Source organism: Pezoporus occidentalis, unplaced genomic scaffold (assembly GCF_034315485.1).
Source record: "Pezoporus occidentalis ecotype Australia unplaced genomic scaffold, CSIRO_AGI_Poc_V1 ctg16, whole genome shotgun sequence".
NCBI lineage: Eukaryota > Metazoa > Chordata > Aves > Psittaciformes > Psittacidae > Pezoporus > Pezoporus occidentalis.
The window spans coordinates 7,406,650-7,432,597 of NW_026913425.1; the positions used below are offsets into that span (position 1 = coordinate 7,406,650).

Here is a 25,948-nt window from a genome sequence, read left to right on the forward strand (position 1 = left end):
CCCAATGTGACGAGCTTCCTTTATAAAGAATAAATAGTATAATGTACAAAAAGAATAGAAATATTCTCATACCCTCTGTGTTGGTATCTCTTTATCTCTGACTTGCAATTTTCTATTAAACCTCTGTACGTGAAGATCAGGATTCACAGTGGTCATGGACAAACAACTCAGCAAAGCTGTCCCTCAGCCTGGCACTCAGTGAAATCCTGATGTAGAAGAAGAGTCAATTACAGCTAACTTTAAGAAAAGCTTATATTACGTATACCATTGTTCACTGTTGTCTTTCCTCTGTGACTTTTGTGAACTCATACAACAGCTTTGGAACGCAACTCTCTGTAGTGAGGGTTTAAGTCTGGTTTGGGCTTGGGACTTAAGCTGTCCCAAGGCAGATGAGCACTGAGCTCTTGCTAGCACTCACTCTTTTGCAGAGTTCCATTAGGTCCCAGCGTTTGAAAGTGATTATGTCAGAGTTATAAGAAAAATGTGGGGACGAGTCCATTTGCAAAATACTAGAAAAAGCAATCTCAGAATCTTTACTGAAAGACATGAAAAATATATCTTACTACAACTGGAAACAGCAGTATTTATTTGCATGTATAAACACCATTACAGAATCACCCTGCCCCACCCTGGACACCAGATTTACATCCTTTCCTTCCCTCTGTTTATTTTTTTGTTAAACGCTGTGTGATTTAATTTCCCTTCTCCCATGAACTTTTACGGACCTCAAAATCTTGACTGATCCTACTCAGTGACCTCCTTTCCTCCCAAAGCACCAGTTGGGAGTTGCAGCATGATGCTGCTTCAACATGTCAGGCCATTAGTAGCTAGGCTAAGTAGCCAGAAATCCTCTGGTGTTCCAGCTGCAGACTCCAGATATTCTGACGCAACAGACTACTGTGTTTTTCACTGAAAAAGAAATAAAGCTCTGGAGGTGACTTATTCTGTGATATACATGCTGGGAAAAAAAAAACCAAAAAAAATCCAAACAACCAAACATGAAAAACCTCAACAAAATAAAACCAATAAAACCAAAACCAAACAAATGAAAGAATTGTAGCAGAATTGCCAGAAACATGAAGACATATGAGAACATGCAAACTGAAACACAGGTGGTATCACTGAATGCTAGAAAAGGTAGTTACCTTTTCTTTAAAGGCACTTAACTGAAAGTTTAAAACAAGTAATATAAAAACCTGTTTGCTCAGTTGTTATTTTCAATGTTTTGCTTATGTTTCATGGCTTTCCACTGGGATAGACTAGAGTAGAATACAGTAGAATAGAATAGAAACAATAGAGTATTTCAATTGGGAGGGACCTACAATGGTCATCTAGACCAACTGCCTGACCACCTTAGGTTGACCAAAAGTTAAACATATTGTTAAGGGCATTATCCAAATGCCTCTTAAACACTGACAGGCTCAGGGCATCAACCACCTTTCTATGAAACTTGTTCCAGTGTTTGACCACTCTCTTGGCAAAGAAATGAATCTATTTTTTTCTGTAGACTTTAATAGACCAAGGAAGAGAAAACATTTCTCCAAGAATCTCTGTACAGCACTGGTGTATCTCAAGCCCGATGGGAATCTTTAGATTATAGCAAAATACTACATTTCAAAAAGAAAATGGATTTAAACAAACAAACAAAAACCTCTTTAGAGATTTAAGTACTTAGCTTTCTTGGGTTTCAGTGAAACAAATGTACTTTGCAGTAATATTTCCTTAAACAATCCGTCACTTTCTTGGTTTTATGACAGAGGTGATCCTGACTTTAAACACATGCATAGCAATGGAGTGTTTTCATGCTATCTCAGCATTTGGAAACATAGCACAGGCTTTGTTAGGTTGTAACAATTGAAAACATTAGCAAATTTAAGAAAGGTTATATAAAGAAATGATTGTGCACAAGGAAGGCATTTGATTAATGACCATGTACTTCAGGCACTTTAATTATTTTTTTTTCTCCTTGTAAATTAATGCAATTGTAAGGTATTACAGGTAGAAATTTAGACACAATTTGAAGTCACAGGACAGACAATGTTCCTGGAGCACCGGAACAGGCCTGTTAGGGAAGGAAAATGAAGAGCAGGGTAATAGCAGGGGAGATGGGAAGTGCAGGTGGCAGCAGGGCCAGCCCGTGGCAAGGACAAGTGCCTGGCCATGGGGTTGGGGACATGGCCAAGGTCATGTTTGGAGATCACCCCACAGGTTAGATCACCCCATCTACCTCAGTGGGGCCGGTGGGCAGCCAGGGCCCACTGGTGACAGAGCTCAGGCCGGGGCCAAAAGCAAGAGCACAGCCTAAAAACAGCTTCCAGAGCATGTTGGGGGATTTCCCTTGTGCTGAGGCTTTGGCAGCTCAGGGTCTTTCAGTTTACCAAACCTTTGTTTCTCTCTTTGCATATAGAGAAAGTTTGGGCTGTTCAGCCTGGAGAAAAGAAGACTGTGTGAAGACCTCAGCAGCCTTCCAGTATCTGAAGGGGGCCTATAGGGATTCTGGGGGGGGACTCTTCATTAGGGACTGTAGTGATAGGACAAGGGGTAACGGGTTAAAACTTAAACAGGGGAAGTTTAGATTGGATATAAGGAAGAAATTCTTTACTGTAAGGGTGCTGAGGCACTGGAATAGGTTGCCAGGGAAGTTGTGAATGCTCCATCCTTGGTGATGTTCAAGGCCAGGTTGGACAGAGCCTTGGACAGATGACATGGTTTAGTGTGAGGTGTCCCTGCCCATGGCAGGGGGGTTGTAACTAGATGATCTTAAGGTCTTTTCCAACCCAAACCATTCTACGATTCTATGATTCTATGAAGATGGCATTGCTTATGTTCTTTCACCAGGGGACCTGAGAAGATGCCATCAGGGCTTCACACAGTGAAGAACAAGCCATGAGAGAGCACTCCCTGGTCCCCTCTGCCCCTGCAGCACTGCTTCACCACCATCCTGGCACACAGTGGAGCGGTCTGAGGGTGCACGCAAGGCTGGAGCTCCCAGCTACCACAAAGCAAGGAGAGTGGTGGCACTGGTTTTCCAGAGCTCAGAGGGAGACCTGGTCACGGGTGAACATTTGTGATTTGCTTGCAGCACTAGCTAGCTGAACGGAGAAATCAGTTCTAATGTTGTCTTCTCTGTATTCACCTTCCATGCTTTCTCAGTACTAAAATAGCTCACTAGTACAAAACCTTCCATAATGTCTCCTCTCAAACTCTCTGTGTCACAGTCACATCCTGGTCTGCTTAAGATGATCATAACTAGAAGCCTAAAGTGAAGGAGGACAGCAGAGTTTAATGAATTAAACTGCACCACTGAAGCTGCAGGGAATAATCTGATTTTTTGGAGAGCTCTACCCTGCAATAAGCAGTCAATGTCAATAATTTGTACTGATGAAGCAGTGAAGTGAGATGCAATTGTGCATTTTCTGAACAAACCCCCACTGGCTCATCACCCTTTGACCTTGTACAATGTCCTTAACTGTCAACCAAGTACAGTCTTTTGAAACAAACCCTTCTGTGGGTGGCAGGTATGTGTAAAAACAGGCTGATCACTGCAGTCTGAAATTGTACATCTGCGTAGGCAGATGGACTGTGTAGATGCAGTTTGCTGTTCAACTACCTTTGTAGTACCTTTCTAATACCTTTCAGTACCTTTCTGCGTAAAAAGGTACAAAGACCTAGGCTTTCTTCAAATAGCAGTTTTTAGAACCTGCTTCCTTGTTTTCATGAATACATTGTCTGTTTCCATGGAAATAAACCTTTAGCAAAGAGCAAAAGCCAAAAGTATCAAAACCCTAATCAGCAGGGAAGTGAACAAGTCCCAGGGAACGTGTACAGCTAAAAATCAAATTTAGGGGCTCTTACTTCCAGACCTTTCGGCTTATGTTAGTCTTGGGCCATTCCTTGTTACGTTTTCTCTTCCCTCATTGGCTTGTTCTCAGGTCTGGCAAAAGAGGGTATTTCTCATTGCATTCTTCTTCACCAGCAGGACAGCAATGGTAATTGTAGTGCAAAAGCCAACCCACAGAACATATTTAATTCTTAACCAAGATGGTAGTTTCAGATGACTGTGACTTCTTATAGAAGCAGACTTCTTCCCCTTAACCTGTAGCACACAGGATGTAGACCTTGACTTCATTTCCATGAAAATCAAGGCCACTTTGCTATATCACCCCAGAAAAGCAAAAAGTAATTTCTTTCATTACTTCCAGATGAAAACAAACTGAAATATTCCTTCCATAACAGAATTGCAGTTGGTGGTTGATCAAGGAATAGTACAGCAAAGCTGACCATCATAACCTAGAGAGCTTTTGAATCTTTCAGTGATACATAAATCTGAAATCTGAGGCAAGAAAGGAAAAGGTGACCTTTTTTCTGCTTCTGCTTTTTCTGCTTATGTTCTGTATAGTATGTAAGAAGATAAAATCCCCAAGGAGATTCCTGCACAGGACCAGCAGCCTGCATGTGGATGTGTCAGCACCAGCCTTGGAGTGTCACCCCATGTGACTTGGTACAGTCTGCTGAATTCTGTAATGGGGTCCTGCTGCTTGAGGAAAGCTTCATTCTGCCTGTGTCTTAATTAGTTGGCATAGTAAACTTACTGACATTCAGATCTTGGAAGAACCTGCTCAGGCTGAAAGAACTTCCTTCCTGTCCAATTGACCTTGAGTCTGGAAAGAAGTAGATCTGCCGTTTTCTTTTCTGGCTGCAGCAAGTCACTGAAATAAAAAGTGCTTCATTTGTGTCAGTGTTTTTGTCCTTTGGTGCCAACAAAAAAAAGCCTTTCTTTGGGAGGCCTGTAAGTTTTCTTCTGTATAAAGTTGCTTTCTTGAATATTTATGTTTAGAGCTGTGTATTCAAACTCATTAAGAAAATTAATTAAGTCCATACAAACCGGTTTTGTCAGGAGTCACAATAGCTGTGAATTTTTACTACATGTTTCTGACCAAGCTGGGTCAGAGGGCTTGGTTTTCTTTCTGTAGGAGTTTAGCTGAGTTTTTTAATCTGGTGTTATAAGCAGGTGTCTCTCTCTTCCCACCTCCATTCCGCCTTTATGCTTTCTTTCAGCCTACCGTTTCTCCTGCTCTGACCTCTTCTTCTAATTTCCCATGAAGTGGCTTTAGGAATTAACTCATTTAGTTTGGCATCTTCAGTCAGCATTGCAGCCTGGGGCCAAGTAGGCTTAGTGCTAAGTCTTTGGAGCATACCCTAAACATCACCACCAGACTGTGACCTATTGAAAGGCATCATTGCATGCAGCCCCCTTGTTGGTCCTGCAAGAGGAAATTATACCTCTACAGCAGCAAATTATCAGACAGTTTTGCTTTTGCCATGTCCCTTTATTGAGGCATTTTTGTTTGTAGCACAGATCTTAACAATATTCTTTCTTTGCTGTATGGAGGACTTGGCAGTGCCTGAAAGAATGTTTTTTAGCAGTTAAAGAATGAAAGGACAGGAGTACCCAGCCCATGCTTCCTTCCTGGCACTTCACCCAGCTTTTCCATACCTATTCAATTCAGTTTAATAAAGAATTGCATTCCCACTGGAATTGCATACGATGGTTCAGTAACCTACAGCATCCTGTTTAGCTTCTGGCTCTATGTCTGATAAGGCTTTCTCTAAGGAAGTGGCAGCTCTTTTCTGTTGATGAAGACATGCAGGTTAGAGGAAGAATTACTTTTAAAGAGATTTCATCTTTAAGTTAAGAAAAGATAACCAAGATTTTTGGTCAGTAGAGAAAAAGTAAAACTAAGGTTTAGCCCCATGTGTCAGAGTGTCTGATTGATCAGATGTCATGCCTGTTCTCAAAACTAATGTACACCTTTCACTACTGTTATCACAAATCCTGACATTGACTTCCAGACTTCAGTCATTACTGATTGCACAGAGAAGCACTGAAAAAAATTCTCTTTTTTCTACATGCCTCCTGGGCAGTTTAAAATTTCTCCTCAGTTTTTCTGATTGATTTGTTAAAACTACCAATTTTTTTTTCTTTTTTTTTTTTTTGTGGTGCCTGTGTCCTAGAGTCCAGTCCATATGCAATATGGATGCCTTCATTCTTCTGATTACTCTCTATCTGTAATGCATTTTTGTATCAAATCTATCGGTTCATCTAGTTCACAGCCAACCAGATTGAGTAAAAAATCTGAGTTTATTGTGGAACAGGCTCTCAAGTGAACCCTACACCATCTCTACGGCAAAGTTAAGCCAAATAAATCCTAGAGTTGTTGTTTGCAATACAGATGACAAAGAGGTTGAAAACTGTAACTGACATGGGTGCTAGAAGACTAGCATGGAAAAAATTGGCTTTTGAGGAAAATGGATGATTCAGTATCATCCTGCAGCTGATGAAAATGGTGAAAAATGCAGCTAACAGAAGGAGCCAACAAAAAGCAATGATTTGTACAGAAGAGAGCACATGATGGTCCAAGGGCTTTTTTCAGAACAGCACAGCTGTATCACTACAATGTTAATGACTTGATGTTCAAGTGTCCAGTGCAAGAATAAACAACAGCTTCCCAACACAGGTGACCAAGAAGCCAAGGAGCAGAGGTACTCTGCTGGGCCTGATACTTAAAAAGCAGGAGGAACTGGTCAGGAATGTAAACATCATGGCAAGCTTGGTTGCAGGGACCATGAGATGGTGGAGATTAGGAACCTGAGAGGATGGGATGAGGTAAACAGCAGGACCACAACTTGGAACTTCTGGAGAGCAAAATTTGTTTTGTTCTGTGATTTACTTGGAAGAATCCCATGGGATATAGCCCTAAAGAGGAGTCCAGGACAGCTGGCTGATTTTCAGTGGTAACCCCTTCCAAGTTCAAGAACAGTCTATCCCAACAGGCAGAAATGAAGCAAAGCAGGCAGGAGGCCTGCAAGGATGAGCAATGGGCTCACAGCTAGACTCCGACATAAAAAGGAGGTGTAGAGGAGGTGAAAACAGGGGCAGATCACCTGGGAGAAATATCGAGATACTATCCGACCATGGATTAGGAAAGCCAAAGCTCAGCTGGAGTTGAATATAGCAAGAGATGTGAACAGCAACAAGGAAGATTTGCTCAGGGACATCAGCAGCAAAAGACTAGGGAAAACATGGCTGCACTGCTAACCTAGGCAGGGGCATTGTGACAAAGGACACAAAGGTGGCTGAGGTGCTCAGTGCCTTCTTTGCCTCTGTATTTATTGGTAAGACTTCCCCTCAGTAATCTCAGGCACCAGAGGGAAAGTCCAGGGCAAAGTAGATCTACTCTCAGTGCAGGACAATTGTGTTAAGGAGCACATACATAACCTGGACGTACCGACATCCATGGGCCTGATGCAGTGCACACACAGGTGCTGGGGAAGCTGGCCTGTGTCTTTACAGGCTGCTTACAATCATCAAGGGTGTGGAGGAGAGGGGCATGACTGGGAAGTGATCCTGAGGACTGGAAGGAAGCAAGTGTCTTTCCTGTCTCCAACAAGGAGAAGGAGGATCTGAGGAGCTACAGGCTGCTCAGCCTTACCATGATCCCTGCAAAGGTGATGGAGCTGATAAGCCTTGAAACCATGTTCTGACATTTTGCATCTGGTTGGCATGGATTTATGAAGGGGAACTGACCTGCCTGATGGCTCTCCACAATGAGGTGACTAGCTCAGTGTATATGTGTACAATAGGAGAGGAAGTCCGGGAAATAATTACTCAGAGCAATGACCAGAATGAAACTAGGTTCTTGCTGTATGTAATAGATTCAAGAAATGTTTACTTAGCATAATTTTGGATGCCTGTCTATTGGGTAATTTTTATACTAGGGTTGACAGCTGCTTGTGTAGCAGATGAAAGTGCAGCACTGCTCTCTTCTTTGTGTTTCTTATTCTGGTGCTACATCTCCATTAGCATTTCTGGAGGAGTAAATATGTTGATTGGGAAAAGATGGCTTTCTTACAGTTATTTGACATGGGAGTGTTATGGAGACATCAAGAGGAAAATGCCAAGATAAAGGAGGTGCTGTTTTGTCAGTATCTGCATCTTCAAACACCCACCACTACAAGCAAATCTGCTTTATTTTTAGGAAGAATCATAATGGAGCTGACTGCCACCAAGTGACACCGCTTTTATGAGTGGACTGCTTTTAGCAACTCAGGTGCCTTTTGCTGCAAGAGTTGAGGAAATGTTCCTCACCTTTGACCACCTCCTTTTTCTCTTTCATCACTGTCTCTAACAAAGAAAGGCAAAAACATGAGTAAAAACTGCTAAGCTAGGCACAAAAAGCCAGAGTGGGTTGAATCTGTCTTGCTTCTGCCCCTGTTTCTGGCAGAAACTAGTATTAAAAGTATTAGAAGAACCTGCAAGAAAGGCAGTCACTGACTACTCAGCCCAAAGGGGAAGGAAGACTTTTAGTATTTTTATAATTCTAATGGCAATGGCACAATGATTTTTGTATTAGTCTTCACCAGATTCCTGTATCAGGATGTCACGCTGCCAATATGTGTAATTTAGTCCTTCCAAAATCCTACTTAAATTACTGGTTTCACTTTTAATTTCAGTTTGTGGCAATTGGTTCCATATGGGCCTGTTATCCATATGAAATTATTTCCTGGTATCGATCTGAAATGTTTTTGCTTTCAGTTTGTCCCTCTTCTACTATTACAAAGAACAAATAAATAGGCTTATCATTAATATTTTACCTTTGTGTGTATCTCTCTTGTTTGTTATAGGTGAAATCCTGTTTAGGGAGAATTACTACAGTGACTTCTTTTGGACAAAACCATGTATCTTTTTCCCTTGATTCTTGAAGTACTGTCTTTATGTTTGGAAAGGAGCCTTGCTTAACATCCCATTGGTCTGTCACTCCTTTTGTTCTTGTATTACTGCTGTATCTGTCTTCAGCTATAGTGAGTGAAATCTAATGTTTTTTATAGACTGTACCGCCACTGCAGTTAACTGTATTATTTGCTTGGAATGGAAAAAGCTTAATGTGCCTGAGTGGGAAGAAAAAAAGAAGATAGACTATCAGATGAGACAGGCAGTATCTAAAAAGATTAATATTTTCAAATCCAGCCTTCAATTTTCAGTGTATTTCTGAGGTTTTCAGTTTATATGCACCTAATGGTACAGAGGGGCACTTTCTGTGATTCCTTTCAAAAGTTAAAGCCTGTGCAGGAGCCCAGGAGGGCCAGGTGTTTCTGACAAATCTCAGCACTATAGGCCTTCACTGCAGATCCCCAGGTAACCTTGGCATTTCTGGCTTACAGGTGAAAAACACCGAAGATGCAAACACTGGTCATGTGCTCTGAGAGCTGCAGCTGCCTCATGCCTTGGGAAGTCACGCCAGTGATTTTCCAAGTCAGGAAAACAGGAATCAGCGAACCATCAGTCTTTGACTGGAAACGTGCTGTTAAAAGGTGTTCTGGGGAGTTGTTTTTATTCGCATGATGATGGCTTTGTAGAACAGTAGAAACTTGTTCCTCATTCCTCCCAGTACGGCTGACTTCCTTTCTCTCCTTTCTCTCCTACCTGTATTTTCATCATGAAGGACACCTGCCACTGGAAAAAATGATAGCTTGAAATCTTTTGTCTTTGTAGCTGGTTTTGGTTCAATTAACAAGGTAGGTTAATTCATATTCTTCTGGTGAATGCATTAATTTTTATGGCACAGCCAGGCAACCAGAGTAGGAAAAGGAAATTAATATACCTTCCTATTTCTTTACCCTGGTCCTGAGGTGACACTTCAGCCATTACACACTTGCCTACCACTATCTATTCAAGCAGTTTGGCCTCAATTTAACACCAATAAAACATCATTTCTGCTGTGACTAGTTTGAAGTCTTCAAAACAGAGAGAGATAAAATTCACTGGATGACCTGTGCAAAACCTTTCTGGGATTTTTCTATGCAGTTCTTTCTCTCTTATGCATTGCAGTGGGAGAAGGCATTTGGAAGACGGAGGACCACAGCTATGAAAGATGTGTATTTCAGTAAACGTCTGAGGGTATGACTTTGTTACACAGTATGAAGGACAAACATTTTTATGATCTAGGCTTTATTAATGAGAATGTGCTGTGTTCCTCAGGCTACAAGATAAAGAAGCAGGAGACTATGACTACCGGGAAGGAGCCCACTCACTGCGTGAGAAGCCCTTGTCCTGTCTGATGGGAATGACACTGTTTGCTCTGATGATGATAATGTAATGAGGAGGGAAGAGGAGCACAGTGTTCCAGGATTAGAAAGTATGTGTTACAGCAAGGACTTTGTGGGGTTGAGGGGTGTGCACAGCTGTTGTTATAAGTGTAAGAAAGAGATAGCAGAGCAGTAAAAGAACAAACTGTTAGGTAAGGAGTTAGTTTCTGCAGTGTCCTGATAAGTATTCAACTTCTGGCTGTAATGCTGTTATACAAGTAGGGGTCTAAAGGCCTGAATAAAACAAAATGAAAATTGCCAAATGTGTATCCTTATTTGCAGCTTTGTCTCCTAGACTACTTCCTTCTTTGGGAATTTATTTCATACACTGTGTTTAAATTGTGGTCACATTAGCCACATATTCCTGTTGGAATCTTTTGTTTTATTAATCAGGTGCACTAAAGAGATTATAAATCTCTTTATTAATATAATTTTGTTTTATTAATCAGGTGCACTAAAGAGATTAAAAAAAAGATTTTATTATTTGTATTTGTGTTTGTTTTTTAGAAGAAATGTCAATCCAAAGGGATTTTGTCCTATGCAGTGTAACGCAGCTGGGTTTTAACAGATCTTAAGCTCAGAAGGCAGTTCTAGGTCAGTTGCAATGAGTTCTTGCTTGATGCACACTGTATACTTTTGCCCAGCTACTCTGTGAAGTCTTGCAATTTCTGTCTAATGAAAGCACTGCCTTCAGGAAAAATAAATTAAAAAATCCATTCTTAATCAGGAAAGAGCAAGAAATAAAGAACCCACTATTTCTAAATAGTCAATTCTGGTAGTTAAGATTTGCACTATCTGCAGCAGCTTTACTTTTACCTTCATAAAACAAGCAAAAAGGAACCATATGTCAATAAGCTTATAAATTCCTTTTCACATGAAACTTCAAGCAACACCATTCCAGGGTAAATATGTATGATCTGAAAGTATTAGGCTTGGAGTCTAGCTCTGATGAACCCTGTTGAGCAATACTGGTAATGTAGCCTTGCAGACACAAACTGCATCATCTCTTGTCAGAGCAAGGTATACTGAGGACTTTCTTTCACACTATCCCAGTTTAAGCTTGGCACAGATGTGCAATAGTCCTTAGCTGCTGCCCAGTCAATCAGACTATCATTTAAAAAAATGATCTGCTGACACATTTGTACTGGCTGAAAACATAGTTTTCCCCTTCTGTGTGGAGGTGGGGAAGGGAAGAAAGGGTATTATTATCTTACTAAGGCCATCAGAAAAATGATTAACTTGCACAAAAACAATTGTGGAGAAATAAAGTTAAACAAAACATAGCATTATGACAGGCCTCATGTCTTGTCCTTTGCAGATAAACACTGTTCCTTTCCTTTCATACTAATCTAACAGCGTGGAAACATTATTCTGTGCCAGCAGCTTATGCTGCTAAAATTCTCCCCTAATTATGTCTGCAGACACTCATAACAACATGCCAAATACAGAAAAGGCTTGTACACTGTTTTTACTTCATTCCAGATGCTTAGTGTTAGACTCACTTTTCAAATTAAGGCAGGTAGTCCAGTCCTGCTCTCATTAAGCTTAATGATAATTTAAACATTTATTGCAAAGGAAGCAGCACTGGACTTCCATAGGACACAAAATCTATGGGAAAAAAATGGTGACAAAGTAAGCCTCTCATTCTGTTCTGCCAGTCTGTGCGGTGCATGTAAGAATAGAAGGTAGGTTATAATACGCTGGTCGCTATGGAGAAAAAATGATGCATAACCACTTTCTAGTTTGACTTCACACACATCCTGTATAACGTTGTTTGATAATGCATGAAAAGATCCTGGACCACATCCTCTGCATATGTAATAGGCATAAAATCAAAGACTTCCAAAGAACTGTTCTAGCTTAATAGAGGGTACAAGCTGCAAGGTATATTGCACTACAGATGAATAAGCACTGTTGTCTTTACAAGTAACAGCTGTGTGCTTTTTTTATATAGGATTCATTTTATTGAAAGCAATACAGCTTTTCAGAGATACACAGAATGGCTGAGGCTGGAAACAACTTCTGGAGTTCATCTGGTCCAGCCCTCTGCTCAAGCAGGGCCACCTGGAGCTGGATGGCCAGGACCATGTTCAGAAAGCTTTACTCCCTTCAGGTACTTATACACACTCACAAGATGCCTTAGTTAGGTGTGTGAGCTTCACTGAACCGTTTGCAGTGCAGATGATTTGTGATGCTTTTGTTATTTGGTATTTCCTGGCAAGCCAGGAACTAACATCTACTGATATGGACTTCATAATTAAATTAGGAAAACATTAAATAAGCTGTGGGTTGTAACTTCAAACATCCCACATGCAGATGTTTCAACTCTGAAGTCTGAGTAAAACGACTGATTTGCAGAATGTACAGAGAAGTGCTGAAGTGCTACCATCTTTTGTGAAGAATTCACTCTCAATTTTGGCCATCTTATTGAAAGCCCAAAATAAGCAATTAATTTTACAAAGCTAAATGCTCATGTAAGAGCCAAGTGATGATTTATGTGCTAGTTGCTAGTATGACAGAGAGATGCATTATTTGAGGGTCTTGTTCTACCTTCCAACACATGAATTGAATATTTTTTAAAGTCAAGATACTGCTTTTTGGATGCATGTCTATGAGCAGGCTCAGAGACACTGCCCCTTCCAAGGGCTTCTCCAGAAGCAGAGATGCTGCAAATTACGTGGGGATTTCACAGCAGTTTTCCGAAGTGCCTAAAGCTGATGGCTGTAGCTCCATCCTACCCCTAAGACAGCATTGCAAGCAGATACATTGTACTTGGGTTCTGACAGTAGAGTGAGTCAAAGCCGAGCAGTGTAAAGTGTTTCCAGGGTTTCTTTCCTGGCTTCCATCTCTTCTGTCAGTCCCATTAGGCTAGATTGCCTGGAAATGTTAAAGAACTGATGCAAGCTTGGCGCTTTGCCCCCCACCTTGGCAAACAACCTCTCCAGTTGCTGCTAGAGCTCTCAGAGGTCTTCTTTCCAGGACAAGTATTCAGTTAATTAGTTGGAGAGATTTAAATACATGATTGGACTGCATGAAAAGGGAAAGCCCACAGGAGGACCCAGGGGTGGGTACAGCTTGCAAATGGAGCCCAGGTAATTCAGTTCTTCAGGGCAACTGGTGCTTCGGTCTAACCCCTTGCTAGTACAAATGGACTGAGAACTGTTCTCAAAACTTTAATGAGCAGAGAGTTAATGTAAAGCAAGGCTAAAACTGGTAGATAAACCTTTCTTTCTTGAGCCGAGCAGCTGCTCCATGGCTGCTGCACTGGGTCTGGACTCCTTTCTCACATTCTGTTGCCCTCAGTCAATTGGTTGCCCACCCCTGTGTCCCCAAGGGCATTGCGGCTCTGAGTCCCAAAGAGGGTACCAAAGGACATCTCATTTGAGTAGCTTCCAGGCCTGCTCAGCCTTGACAACATAACGGACATTTTAGCAGAGAAGATAACTGTTATGGGAGGGGGAGTATTTGAAGTGCAGGCACAGGGACTGGAAAAGAAGAAACAAACTAAACCCTGAATTGCTGAAGCCTGCCAGTAGTGTGTCTTTCTTAAATACCAGACAGCAAGCATTGTACAGGGCCTCTGAGGGCCACAGGATTTATCCCAGGAAACATCTACTTACCATAAGAAACAATGAAGTGGGGTTTTTGTCCTGAAGCAACAGTGGGACATGGGACAAACAGGCAAATAGTATGTGCCACCTTTTAGATGAGAGTGAAAGTGGAATCACCACTTCTAACTAAAGTTCAGCCCTTAATACTGTTAAGCCCAGTTTGTTATCTTGTCCCTGGCTCAGTTACACTCCTCTGGTTATTTTCCAGAAATACGCTATATTTCTGTCAACTATTGTCATGTTTTGTTTCATGAGGTGCTGGTATTCTGCTGTGAGTTATGATAAAAAGATCTCACGTTTACCACAACTCTCTCATAAGGTACTATTTTGCTGTCTGACCAGGGCCAGTCCATGATGTCATGTCCTTGGCATGGTAACACAGTTTGCTACCACAGCTGAAAGCTGCTAAGAGACCTTTATTACATTGCAAATCCTGTGGAGTCTACAATAAGCATAGTGTATATCAAAATACAATAGTTTTCTTCATAAATTACTAAATGCAGAGAGATTGAGTGTGGCAAGTTGATGAGAACCTTCGACAATCAACAAATATTGTTTCAAAACCTGCTATTCCATGAGTTCTTGTCTATGCCATTTAATTGATCTATTTCCATCTGTAGTACAAGCCCTTTGTATAATTCCACTTGTACTGTAGCCTTGTGCTACAAAAAGCTAACCAGCAAATCTCTCTGCGTTTCACTTTAAATCAAATGAAAAATAAATGGTGTGGCCTCTAATGCACATCAAAGAAGGAAACAGAGTTGCTGCAGTGAATATTTGATGCAATATGAATGGAGCCAATTTCAATAACTTACTTATCCTGGGCCTGATTATTACACCTGGGGAAGCTTTTTTTCACTGCCACAAGGACCTGCAAATCTCCTATTCAAAACCATCCAAACCAAATGTAATTTCCCCTGCTCTTGTTAGGGAGGTTGCCTTGTTATATTGTGAAAACAAAAAGAGAGCAGCACAACAGGAAGGTGTTATGGCTTGCTTGCTTTTTTTGGTGTGAGGACACTGATGGGACTGTCTGAGACCTGGTAACATGATTGTAAAAAATTGCCACTGTTAAGTTTTGAAAAGTCTACAGAAAACACTCTATTGCCTTCCTCTAGCAGTGTATTCCTCATTGGTGCTGAAGAACTGACCCCTGCAAGGCTGAGTGGCTGCAATGATTCAAGCATGACTGCTGACTCCCTGCCAGTAGCCCAAGGAGCCTGTTCCCATGTGCCTGGTGCTTTCATGCTGGTGTAGCTCTGCTGCCAGGAGCACCCTTTCCCTTGTTTATGCAAGCAGGAGCCAGTGAAAACTCAGGTCTGACTCACTGATCACCTCACGTGCCAGGCCAAATTGTGTTAATTATATTAATCAAAAAATCTTTTTGGAGCATAAGACAATGTTTTGACATAGTGGAGATGATGAAGCTACTTAACATTCAAGCTGTCATCTCACAGTACTTCCTTGTTCACAGAAATCCTTGAGTGCAAGCCTCAGTTTGAACACATACCATGTTGCATGGAGTTACATGATATGCTGTATAGACAATTAAGTTAATGTTTAAAGAGTATGGGTATGTTTGATCTTCCCCGCTTACTCACGTTAGCTTCTAAAGTCAAAGACCTGCTTATGTGAGCAATCTGCAGGAAGTGGAAGGAGGCTGAGGTGCAGGCAGCTCATATAGCCCATTCAGTTTGTTAGCAATAGGGTAGTTTTGGCACACCCCTCAGATGCAGATTCTTTATAATCCTTCCTGAGCTCTGGTACTGTGATGGCCACTGTTTCCTGGTGAAAGCTATGACATGGCAAAACCTGATCTAGGTATGTCTGCATCTAGACATAACTGACCTAATTATTCCAGGGTTTTGTGCATCTGGAAGCTCTGCTGGTCACAAGTGTTTAATAATGTAGTAAATGAAACTAGCTCCCTATCCTCTTCTTGTTTTTGCAGGCAGCTCTTCCCGTGAAATCTTCACTCTCTCACCCTCGTCCACAGTGTGCACCCTAAACTGTGACTGCCATACTTGCTCTTATTCTGAATTTTGGTGCTTCTTATTGCATGTCTACTTTTAAAATGCCTAGAAACACAGGGTAACTTCCCTTCCATTTTAGTTTCACAGCCTTCTCATTGTCTGCTGCTGTAGCTGTTAAAATAACTGTTGCAAAAGTTATTCTCCTGAGCTGCGGGATTTGGGGAAATGGTCTCACCATTGAATTATGTATTTTTGCACATTACAGTACTGTTTGCATAAAGAGGTCAGACATAGGATGGTGGGCCGCAGGTTTGTCACCAATTAAATAGTTTCTCGTACCAAGGGCTGCACTTGCCTAGGGTATGTGAGACCAAGGTTCAGTGTCTTCCTCTGATCCAGGGTATCGCTACGGAAATTCTGTGATAGAATCACTAAGATATTGGCGGAGCTGGGACGCAAACTTTATGATCTATCTCTTTGGCTGGTGTCCCAGCCACTTGCACTCTGCTGCTTGATAAATAACTGAAGGCACCACATTAAGTGGTAGGATGCCCAGAAGAGGAGAGCAGCCCCACTTGCACAGCAAGAGCCCTGCCTCAAAACCAGGAAAGCATGCAGAAGTGCAAGGAAGGAGGGCACTGAATGCGTGTCTCTTGTCCTCAGTGGTTAGAAGAGAGACCCTGCTTCTCTGTTGTTCTGCTCACCCTTGAGCTTAGTGCTGTTCCCTATGCTTTTGTTACAGAGGCTGCAAAATGAAACATTTTGGTTTGTCTGGAATAAACACTCTTTTTGGTACAATTGGGAATTTCTCAGTTTTCCACCTAACTGGTTAAAAGAAATGATCACGTGAAGAATGAAATGCTGGGACTGACTGCCAAGTTAAGGATGAGCAATTGCAGTTCAGCAGTCCAACTCCTCACACTCCCTCCTCCCATGACCTCTCCTGCGGAGTCATTCTCCAGCGTGCAGTGGCCACCTCTCCCCACTCACCATCCTTGCTGCCCTAGCCCTGTGCTAGTACCAGCTGCCTTTTCACAGCACCCCTCCCTCTCTCTCCCTGTGCTGATTCTCTGTCCCTCAGTTTGCAGTGTTACTACTCTCAAATCACATCCAGATCTCATTTTCCTTCCTAGAAAGGTATGTTACTGGACCCCAGTTGAGCTCTGTGAGCAAAATGAGAGACACAGGGCGAGCTACCCAGATCCTTCCTACTTCCATCAGAAACAAACGTGAAGCAGCTGCAGAATAAAGCTAGGAACTAACTTTTGCTTTGTGGTTTATTTCGTGGTTGCTTTGTGATTTAATTTTTTTCATCTTTTCTGTGTCTGGGATCTTAAACATTCTTCTGAAAAAAATGGAAACATTTACCCATTTGCTTTGTGGCTTTCACTTTTTTTTTTTTTACTGCTTTTATTTTATCATTCTAGCTACTTTCTCAACTTGCTCCACTTGTGACCACCCTCCCACACATCACAGCTGCCAGCTCATCACCACACCATGCCTTCAAGTTTTTGGGTTCCAAAATTGTCAATACCCAGAAATGAGCAATCCCTGGAGAACTTTGGGGGCTGGTTTGTTTATTTATGTTTATTAAGTTTCTGGCACACATGCTGCAGTGAAAACACTGAAGTTCTTACATGTGCTAAGGATCAAAAGCAAAAACACCCCAAAGTTTAAAATAACAGAATGCAGACATATGTATTTTTTTTAAATCTAGTGAAAAAAAGTGATTGTTTAGGACCTGACTTTAATTTTGTACGTGGGTTCAGCAGTATTATATAAAACAAGCAAATCCTTTTTTCTTCCCCAATTACGATATCATCCTTTTCTTTGTTTAGACATTTTGAACTGAAATTGAACTAAAAATATCTAAGCATCTTGACATGAAGAGTAAGGTAAGCCTCCTAGCATATTATTAATGAATGCCACGGAGTCATAGTATATACCTGAAAAGTATCTGGATGCATTCTCCCCTTCCTCTTTTCCTCTCTTCTTTCTTGTGTCCCAGAGGTAGATAGCTGCAAATTGAGATTTTCGAAGTGGTTCAGAGGATTGATTTTAATGGCAGATACATGGCTAATCCCATGCAATGCTTTCAGATCTCAACCCCCTCTTCTTTGGTAACTGGCTGGAAAAGGCTGCAGAATTAATCTGCGAGCTAATGCACGTCTGCTGAGCATTTCTTTTCAGCACAGACACCTGGGCACTGTATACTTGTGGTCCAGTAGGGCTGGGGATCTATTAGACACAGGGGTCCTGGCTGCAGCGTCACTGCAGGATCGCTGCACCCTTTGTAAAGTGCTTTGGCTGGGGCTGGGTAAAGCCCCTGTCTCCTGGCTCTCAGGCTTTCAGGCTGGGACAGTACGCACCTCTAGTCTATGTGCATGCATCAGTGCAGTCACGCTCCCTAGACAAAACACAGTTGCTGCCACATGAGGGTCTGTTACAGGCCCCATCAGGTTCCCAGAGCACTCACATCAATCTGAATCCCCAGAGAGCTCCTTCTTTTGCACCATAGAGCTCTGCCCCACCCCGCTTGTCCACGACATCTTGCCGCAAGCCTTCTCAAGCAACCCATGTCCCATTTCAGCTCGTGGTTGCTCTGCTGCCACAATTTTGGCAGTAGTACTTTTAACTGGCACATGCACATCCCACCATAACCTGCCTCTCTCCCACTGGGAGTCAGAGCTCAGGAGCACCCTGGATTCCGATCCTCTAAAAATGAGCCCCTGCTGCAGCTCCCTGTTTTGTGGGCCAGTGGAGAGTGCTAGCATCAAGAGGAGGGTTCTGAATTCTTGCTTAGCTGTATGCCCTGGCACACTGATTTAAAGCAGCAAGAGAAATTCACTGTTAGTAGCAAAGCAGCAGGAGGGCAGTCTTGCATCAACACAGGAGTTTACATCGCTTGTTTTCAAGTATGACATTTAGTTGTCACTAATAATGCCATGGATCATAATTATGTCTATTGTAGAGAAGCTTGTCTCTGATAAAGGAAAACAACAAATGGTATTAGCCATGGGGATATTACAGTGTTCATAAATCTTGCTTTTGCAGTCTGGCTGGTATGCAGATGATGAGGGGCCCAAGGGGCAAGCTTGGCTACAGGGAGGGTGCCTGACCCCTGAGAGAAGGGGCAGGAGGGACCCAATGGAGAGAAATGGCTGGGAATCATCCTCCTTGGTGATGCCGGGATGACTGCCTGACTGCCCTGCCTGCTAGCCCCTCCAGTGGCTGCGCTGCCTGGCTTCTGGGCAGCCCTTGGAACAGGGCTCTGCTGGGGCTGCTCTGATGATGAGACTGCAAGCAGTGTGTGGTCGTGCAAAACTGTGCCTGGGTTAGCTTTTCCAGAGAGCTCATAGGCTGCAAGCAGATGTGGGTCAGGTGAAATTAACTGCTTTCGATGGCCATTGCAATAGTGGATGAATCCATTCCCCTAGGATCTTCTCCTTTCCTCTTCCTGTGAGCAGGGGAAGACCCTAGGCTTGAACATGTGGGCTCCCTGTGGGCTTGAGGAGACAGCCACAGGATCCGTGGGAGCAAGTTGGGGTCACACCCTGGTGAGCTGCTGGGATGCACAGGGCCATCAGACAGAGCACAGGCAGCAGGGGAAGGAGGAAAAACCTGTTACCTGTTGCCTAGCCACCTCCCAGTGCTCAGGATGCTTGTAAAAGCATCAGCGTCCTTAAGATTCCCATGTCCTCATTCAGATGTGTTTGAATTTTGCTAGCAACCTGAAAGCTACTGCAAGAGAGGGATTATTCACATGCAGAAATAGCTGAATCCCCCTTAGGGCTTATTTCCTTAGGACCCAGGCCTAAAATATGCCTTTTTCAGCACCTGTACCTTTTTTCAGAGTAAAGGAAACAGCCATGAAGCTGCGATGAGTAGAACACAGCTGATTGCCTCAGCAGCCTGCCACCCTCCAAAATGAAATGCTAGCCATCTCAGAGGTGACCCTAAAGTGGAGCGGAGGCCTGCCCATGTCTGTTTTGCACATTTTTCACTACTGAAGAGCCACAAGTGATGCATGTTTAGGTGCAAGGACAAGCTCAGCTGCTACCACAGCTTCATCTCTTTTTATAGTTTCATGGTTTTTTCCCCCGCAGACTTTTTTCAGTTGTATGGATTTATGAGAGACATTTCTCTTCCCTCATGTGTCCACCTAGTGGGAGTTTTTGCATGAACAGAACACAAGATACATAAAGTTCTCCAGCCAGAACTGCACAGAGAGTTTATCTGGGGAGCACATGACTTGAAAATGGACTTTACCCCCTTAAAATATATTAAGAACAGTGAAATGACTGCGTAAGTGATTCCGAAACTGCACGACAAAAACCTCTGTATAATCCTGGAATATCTTTTCTTGATAGTTCTCAGATGATAATTAGGGAGAAAAACAGGCATTCACCAAAGATGTCTGTATTTATTTCAGACTTAATTGTGTTAACCTAGAAACCTAGGAATGGACAATTATCCAGCGGCCACTCTTCAGCTGGTTGTTCAGCCGGCAGCAGATAACCATGCTACAGTGCATTATTTAGGATATAGGGGTTCAGAACAATCAGCTCAGGCTTTCTCTGAAATATACCTTTTCTTCTTCTTTATGAAGAGATTCTACCTCAGTGTTTGGAGCAGGCATGTAATCACTCACTGTGAGACAAGAAATTATTTTATGAGAACAAATGCTAGTTGCCATGGTTTCCAAGAGGAAGAAAAATCCAAGGTCGTTCCCCAGAAACTCTTCTCGTTCAGAGCCAGCAAGGATACTCCCTCACCTCTTCAAGTAACCCTGCCTTGCCTATAAACATGGTCCTCCCATTTACACTGGTATGTGGCTTTGTGCTTAAGCCACAATAACGCTGATAAGAACATTATGTGAAAAACCTGTGCTGTGTCTGAAAACAAACAAAGTCAAGCCTGGATTTATAAGCCTGTGGATTTTTCCTGCTTGGCTGTTTTCCTGCTCCTCTGCGAGTCTGCTGGAAAACCTGTCCTGCCTCCCATGTTTGCTGACCAGGGAGTTGCAGGTACAACTGTGAAACTTTCACCTGCAGAAAAAGCCAGAGTAGCCCTGTATGGAAGGGCTGACAGACAAGCAAATGGAAAAAGCACAGAAGATGAGACAATGCATTTGCAGTTAAGTTATAAGAAAAATGCCCAAAGCTGCCTTTCATGAGTTTCTCCTCTGGGTGTGAAGCACAATAAAAAATACATTTCTTTCAGTGACTTAGGTGCCACTGAAATTGTTACTGCACCTGAATGCCTCAGGACTGACCTATGTGCCAGTGACTGTAAAAAAGGACATCTTCAAACACAAGTGCAAAATCCAGCTTTGTGACTCCAGCATCCCACCAAAATGTCAGCAATCTTTACACTGCTGAGGTACTAACCTGCCAACACAGTAAACAGATGAAGTCTCCCCTTACCCTGGAACTGCCAGGGCAAATTAATCAGGAGATAATAATATTCAGCCATTTGTTTAAAACCATGACTTTTTATTCTGGCATATATAGGGGAAGGTACATAAGCCTTTCGCTCACTTTTGTACAATTGAACAAAACTGTCTGCACATTAATGCCACAACAAACTACAGTTAACTAAACCTGGCTCATGTGAAAAGAAAATGCATCCCTCTAACATGTGTCCAAAGCCTTATTAGTGTAGCAAGCACATTTCTTTATACTAGGGGGTGTGTATATGGGGCCTTGGTCACCAGTGCCATAAAATCAATGATCCATGACTTGCTAATTTCCTTTTCTGTCAATTTAAAACAGAAAAAATATATCAAGGATTAGAAGTGACCCAGGAAACAGCTCCGTTTAAGTTACAAGAAACAGCATTTTGCAGTGGATCACTGATGACACTGTGGGCACAGCTACAAACTCTCAAGCTGCCAAGCCACCATCTCAATGAGTGAGCATCTTGTGCAGAGGGAGAAATCTTTATTATTAGAGCACTGGAGAGTGTATAGGATGCCAATGCAACAAACTCCTTTCTGAGGAGATTCATGTAGCCCATAGACAAGAATTCTGCGAGCGGGACTGAACTTCTGTTGCTAACTTGCTATGCGAATCAGAAGAGATTGATGCACAAATTCATTAAGGAAGAGATGCACAGATGGAGATTGAAGGGCTCAATTTTACAAATGCTTTAAGAACCCAAGCTCTCCCTAAGTCCTGCTTTCAGCATCTAAATTCCCAGCTACCTTCCTAACAGTTCAGTACATCTAGCCACCTCTACTGGAAGCCTGTTATCTCCATGGCAGTGCAATTTTGCATAAATCTGCCTAACTAAATGAACAGAGTTGTGTTTCTACATTTGCGTACTCTTGCATCAATGCAAACAGTTCTTTAGTTCACTAACACTTAATTCTGGTGGGGTATTGAAATGCCTGAGCCTGGCTCCAGGTCTTTTCAGACTTCTGTTGGAAGTGCAAACAGATATTCCACAACTGGTAAATAATTAGAAATGTTGTTCATTTGGTACCAGCAAGGGTGTAACTGTGACCCTGGTCTGGAAATCTGAACACCACCACTCTGTGTTGGTCCACCTCTGACTCATTATCTGTCCTTGGAGGACTCATGTTGACCTCTCTGTGTCCTGATTTTCCCAGCTTTCAAATAACAGTGATACGTTCCCACAGTGAAGCTATGGAGTTGGAAAGTGCCAACAATTATTTCTCTGTGACCCCTTTGTGAAAGCCAGAGGGACCTCTTCTATAGAAGTCCAGACGCTGACCCCTCTTAATTTCCTCACAAAAGCAACTTTTTATCTGTCTTGTCTTCATTTTCTGCTCAGATCAGAATTGTTGAGTATCAGTTATATGGGGTTTCACCTGTCATATGCCCCAGGATCATTTCTGGTGGGAAAATCCACTTTATATAGGTATAGGTACTCTAACTGAATGTATGTATTCATAATATCTGCACAGGATTTCAAACAAAAAATGAAAATAAAAATAAAAATGAAAATAATGAAAAGGGAAAGGGAAAGAAAAAGGAAAAAAGAATGAAATGATGAAGGGAAGGAATGCCATCTAGAGGGACCTCAACACACTTGTGAGGTGGGCTGATGCCAACCTCATGAAGTTTAACCATGACAAGTGCAAGGTCCTACACCTGCGTCAGAGCAATCCCAGGCACAGCTACAGGTTGGGCAAAGAAGAGATTCAGAGCAGCCCTGCAGAGAAGGACTTGGGGGTGTTGGTCCATGTGAAAATGAACATGAGGTGGCTTCAGTGTGTGCTTGCAGCCCAGAAAGCCAACCGTATCCTGGGCTGCATCAAAAGGAGCGTGACCAGCAGGCCGAAGGAGGTGATCCTGCCCCTCTGCTCTGCTCTCGTGAGACCTCACCTGGAGTATTGTGTGCAGTTCTGGTGTCCTCAACATAAAAAGGACACGGAACTGTTGGAACAAGTCCAGAGAAGGGCCACGAGGATGATCAGGGGACTGGAGCACCTCCTGTATGAAGACAGGCTGAGAAAGTTGGGGGTGTTCAGCCTGGAGAAGAGAAGGCTGCGTGGAGACCCCATAGCAGCCTTCCAGCATCTGAAGGGGGCCTACAGGGATGCTGGAGAGGGACTCTTCATTAGGGACTGTAGTGACAGGACAAGGGGTAACGGGTTAAAACTTAAACAGAGGAAGTTTAGATTGGATGTAAGGAAGAAATCCTTTCCTGTAAGGGTGGTGAGGCACTGGAACGGGTTGCCCAAGGAAGCTGTGAAAGCTCCATTCCTGGTGATATTCAAGGCCGGGTTGGACAGAGCCTTGGGTGACATGGTTTAGTGTGAGGTGTCCCTGCCCATGGCAGGGGGGTTGTAACTAGATGATCTTAAGGTCCTTTCCAACCCTAACTATTCTATGATTCTATGATAAACATATCCAAAAGAAGCTGCTGAGATTTTTTTTTTTTTTCATTATATTATCTCTGCTATGGATGTGAAATAATTAAAAATCTGCCCCCGTCTAAAACCAAACAAATCAGTATTGAAGAATAGATTATATTGCTCAGCAGTGCCCTAAACATTCACATAATTTAGAAATCCTAAGAAATAAAAAAGAGCACAGTCTCAGCCTGTTAATGTAGTAAACCAACAAGTTATTGTGACCTAAGTATACAGAAATTACTATTGCAGCATAACTTTCCTTTTCAAACTTTAAAACAAACAAGCTTGATTTCCTTAAGAAGTCTGCAGGGAGTCTCTGTTAGCTATTGCAATAGGAGCTGCTATGCCAGCAGAGTGATTTTTCTCCATTTCTTAGTCCATCAAAGATGAAATGTCTGCAGTTTTCGTTTTCTACATTTAAGATTTGTACCAGTTTTCTGCTCACTAAATCATAATTTTTCCTAGGTGAAGCTGTCCCACAGCCTGACACAAGCTGAATGGAGAGAGCACATGCAAACACCTTCATCACAATGTAATGTTGCCACGTAATGTTTAAAATACCATTCACACTGTCGCTGTCTTTCCCTCCCACTTTGTTCCTATAGAAGTTCCCATTTAGAATTCTTTATTTTCCTTTTTTTCTACCACGTTTGTCCTCTTTTCCTTTTCTATTCTTTTAAAAAGTTCTCTCAATTTCACAACTTGATCTTTCCCGTTGTTTCAGTCTCTCTGGTGGCACCTTCTCATTACCATAGTCCCCCTTTTCCAGTATGTGCCTGTGCACAACCGATGGCACTTCTCATGCCTTTCTCTGCTTATTTTCTCACTGTATCTCCAGCTTTTTCCTCTCTTTGTCCTTGAGGCTGCTCCACTCTCCCGTCTACCTAGCAGCACCTCTCCTCTCACTTCCAAGCCCCCAGTCCTCTCTGCTGACTTTCACCTGCTCATGGGAAGATGTTGAAGAAAAAAGATGTGCCCACAAGGCTCTCTTGTCTTCTCTGACTCCTGTATAACCCAGCCAGCTTTCTTTCACATCTCACCTGAGCTGAGTACTACAAACTGTTAGACCAATCTGTTAAATCAACTACTTTTGGTGTAGTCTGAACTGGTAAAAAGATGATTTCATTTCATTTAAAAATTAAGCATGTAAGTAATTTACTTTATCTATCTTACCTAACTGATGACACTGCAAGCTCAATATTCATCTGATACCGTGTTTGTGTACATAACTGACTTTTCTCTGGGGAGGACAGGAAGAGAGCAGTGATACAAATAAGCAAAACAACTCCCAGTCAAAACCAACCAACAACCTTTCCAAAGCAAAAAATTAAACCCAGTCCAGGTAAAGGTTTATGTATGTATATAATACCAAAAGTATATACATGTATTCATACAAATTAGTAAATTTTGCAGAGAGACATGTGTCTATACATACTTCTAATATTTTCCATCTTACTTCTGCCCAATCATCGTTTGCTCTCCACACTAATTTTCTTGCAGAGATTACAGCTGTTTACTCAAATTACTGTACTACCCAGTAAACAACCATCAGTATGGCAGTTAAGTGATTAGAAAGAAAATGTCTCCCACAGTTTCACAATAAAAACAACAGACTACATCTCCCAGCTCAGGCTACAGTAGGAAACAAGATTCTCTCTCTCCAGTTCACTCTCTCAGTGTGTACTACAGAAACAAATGTGGTTTTCTCCCTTTACTAATTTACTCATATTATCTGTGATGGAATAGAATTCTCCAGATGCAAATATCTTGAGCTTAACTTCAGGAGGGTTTTATGACACTGTCATTTGCACCCTTTAGGCTACAAGATTTTAGTAATTTAGATGCTACTGTAATTCATGCCTTCTTTGAATCTACTTCCCTCCCTTGGTTGTGGCTTTGCAGAGATCCTGGCACATGCATGTACACAATGTGCATGCGGGCAAGATGGTTTTGTGAATTTATCTGTGTTGCATCAGAAAGCCAATTCTAATGACATGAGAGGCCAGCTGGGTTTGCCAATATTATTGTACCAATCCTTCACCTATTGTTGTAGGGGAAGGCTGGATAAATGCTATGAAACAACTTATACAAATAAGTATCTTCTGATGTAATAAATAGGGAAATGTGTTTTCAGTTCCTGCTTCCTACATCAGAAAGACATATCAGGTGGACCAAATCAAATTATATATACGAAAACAAGGAAGGAGGAAAGAGCCAAGTCTATCTGCTTTATGTCATCTCATAACAAAGGAGAAAATTTCCCATTTCTGATAAATAAAAGTTAATTCAGGTAAGTATAGCATACTAATAAAATCATAACCCCTCATAGTTTA

The 25,948-nt window shown here is 42.1% G+C and overlaps 1 long non-coding RNA gene across 1 annotated transcript in view; it reads left to right on the forward strand.

Moving 5' to 3' along the window:
• Nucleotides 1-23,453: 23,453 nt before the first annotated feature.
• LOC134160353 (uncharacterized) overlaps nt 23,454-25,948 on the forward strand; it is a 142,273-nt gene continuing 139,778 nt past the window's right edge. The window contains exon 1 of the long non-coding RNA XR_009963530.1: nt 23,454-23,515. This is a non-coding gene — a long non-coding RNA (uncharacterized LOC134160353). The remainder of the gene's footprint in view (nt 23,516-25,948) is intronic.